The sequence below is a fragment of the Monodon monoceros genome, unplaced genomic scaffold, assembly GCF_005190385.1.
Source record: "Monodon monoceros isolate NGI ecotype Baffin Bay Population unplaced genomic scaffold, NGI_Narwhal_1 Super_Scaffold_19, whole genome shotgun sequence".
Taxonomy (NCBI): Eukaryota; Metazoa; Chordata; class Mammalia; order Artiodactyla; family Monodontidae; genus Monodon; species Monodon monoceros.
Window position 1 is genome coordinate 79,137,501 of NW_021703775.1, and position 2,957 is coordinate 79,140,457.

A 2,957-nucleotide genomic window follows, 5' to 3' on the forward strand; every position below is an offset into this window, starting at 1 on the left:
AGCGGCACCGGCGACTGGCTCAGCCCAGAGCAGGCCCCGCCCCTCCCCCGCCCGGGCCGCCCTCATTGAGCCGGGTGCCCATCAATCAGCCTCGCCTCTGCCAGTCCCGGGGCGGCTTCCCGCGCCCGCGGCCGGCTGCCACTGCCATTGCAGCTCCCGGCCCCGGGCGCGGGCGCTTGCCTCCCGGTTGGATGACTCGGCCCGGGCGAGGTAAACAAAGTGCATTATCCAACCGCGGCCCGGGGCTGGGGAGGTAGAGCACCGGACCGGGGAGGGAGGATCCCGGCGCCTCCACAGGCTGACTGCGCGCGCGGCTGGGCAGGAGTCGCCCGGTCACAAGTACCCAAGCAGCTCCAGCAGTGGCTAGTGGACTTTCTAACCCGTTCGTCTTCCCCAGAAAGCCAGGCATCCTCTGAGCATCAGGACACCGCTGCTCAGATGTAGCTTTTCTCCGTGGAGAATGTGCTTGCATCAGTGGTGCCGCACGGAGTTTCAAAAATTAGTTTCGTTATCTTTTACTAACACTCTTCTCCCCATTTAAAAAGAAATCGATTGCTTACTTTTAGTTGGTGTCACCCTCCAAACCCCGCCCCCCACCAAGGCTTTGAGTATTTTCTGCAGAAGACCAGCTTGAAGGCACCTTTTAACTCATACCAAAGGTAATCACTAATTCTTCCTCTCCCAAGACAGTGCCCAGAGGGCCTTGGCCCAGTGAAACAATGCCCTCAATGCCCTACGCACACCTCCTGCGAGGCTCCAGGCCGCTAGCCAGAGTGGCGCCCCCTGCCCCGACGCACACGTGGACCAAAAAGGCATTCAACACTGAGAATCAGGTGAGGGCTGCCTTTTCACTCCAGTTATTCTCAACTTCTGCAGGAGGTGCCAGTCCTCTGGCTTAGGCAGACACACGTCAGGAAAGGGGCTTGAACTCAGGCAGAGACTGGGACCTCCAGGCCTTAACCTAATGTATCCTGGTAAATCAAGCAATCTGGTTGGGGGAACAAACTTTAAAATATATATAAATAAATAAAAGCCAAGGGGCGTTTACAAGACTCTTGGAGCCCTCTGAGCTTTTACATGCATGTATGCATATTTTCTAGTGGGGGAGGAAAAGGGGACTATATCATGTATTGCCCACAGTAGGACACTTTTGAGCAAAAAAGAGAGCTCTGTATAATTATGCCCCCTGGAGCATATTTATAATTTATAATTATGCACAAACAAGTTACTCTGGTGATAAGCAGTTCCTGGGAGGCTGGCCAGAGAGGACATAGACTGTACGACAGGCCACCGCAGGGCCGCAGGGTTTGAAAAGGTCAAGGAGTGGTCCCATGCCTCCTGGCAGGTCTCCCCAACCTACTCCTCACAAACCAGGACCCAGTCCCTGACCCTAGGGGGACACATCTGTTCCCCCAGGCCATCACCATGAGTGGTGAGTAGTATCCTTTCACCCAGTCTGGTCCCATGAAGACACCTGTGCTGGTCCCTGTCTCAGGAACAGACCTCTGTTTCTCTGCTGAGGGGTCAGAAAGAAAGGCGCCAGCCTCCTCTGTTCAGTGGCCACCAACAGCGCTTTATAACTAGGGGTTTAGGAGACCCTGTTCCAGCCCTGTCTGGGCCTCTGATTTTTGAATGAAAATTGAGTCAAGACATTTTTTTTTTCCTCCCTGGGTCCCCTTTTTTCAACTGTAAAATGAGAAGCCTAACACCCACCCTGCTCAGCTCATGTGATTGCTTTAGAATTATATTTTTCAGTTCCAGGAAATCTATGAAGGTTTACCATAAGCTGGGCCTGCACTGGGTGTTAAGGATCCAAGTATGAGTAAGATTTGGTCTCTGACGCCCAGGAGCTCCTAGTCCGGCTTCAGACAAACATATGGAAATACATCATTTCATTGTGTAACAGTGTGGCAATTAGATATCAAGGCATCCAAGAAGTGTAGAGGAAGGAACCACTTTTCCCGGGCTTCAGGGAATTTTCCAGAAAATGTGATTTTTTTCACCTTGAATTAATCCAGAGCAAGTATTTATTGAAACCTACTGTGCACCAGACACTGAGAAAAGAGATACAATGATTTAAAAAATGTACTCTCCTGTGCTCATGGATCTTGAAAAGGTTCTATGAGTCATGCGATAACATAAATAAGAGACTGTCATTGGCATTTCAGGCAGAGAGAAAGAATGTGCAGAAGCAAAGGAGTGGGATGTTCTGAAATTTCTAGTAACTCCCCATGGCTCTGGTATTGGCAGCTTGGTGGCAGTGGCCAGGCATGTGGCAGGCAAAGTGAGTTGGGATTAGAATGGGGAGGGGCTGATAGACCAGCCAGAATAGAAGAGATGTAGAGTCAAGGCTACCATTAAATGCGGCAAGTAGCATGGTTGATTGGGGTTCTAGAAGGATCACGCTGGAGGTCACATGGAGTAAACATCAGTGCGCTTGCAAGGGAAGAGAAAGCGCTGTCACCTGGAGAGACTGAGAAAATAACTGATGCTGTAAACGATTGTTAGTATTGATACGTTCATTACTTCTGATGAAATTACACAGTGGCCACAGTCCTGCCCGTTCTTGAAGGCCAGATTCATGACCTTTGGAAACGACTGTAGTGCAGGATAAATTACATAATTTATACCAAGTGCCTTCAACCTTTTTACCTGGATTGATAGTAATTCTTCTCAGATTGAAAAAAAAAAAAAAAAACATGTAGTAGGAAGATCTGTGTGGGACTCTTCATTCATTCACTTTTTAGCTATATGACCTTAGATGAATTTAGAATACCTTAATTATAAAATAGAACTATAATCTGAATTTTACCTAACGTGAAAATTATGGAAGATGTATATAAGGCAACTAGCACAAGGTCTTGCATGTAACATAAATAAATATTATTATTATTATTGAAATATGTCCACAGAAAGCAATCCAACTTTTAATAAATAATAATAATAGACAAAATGCT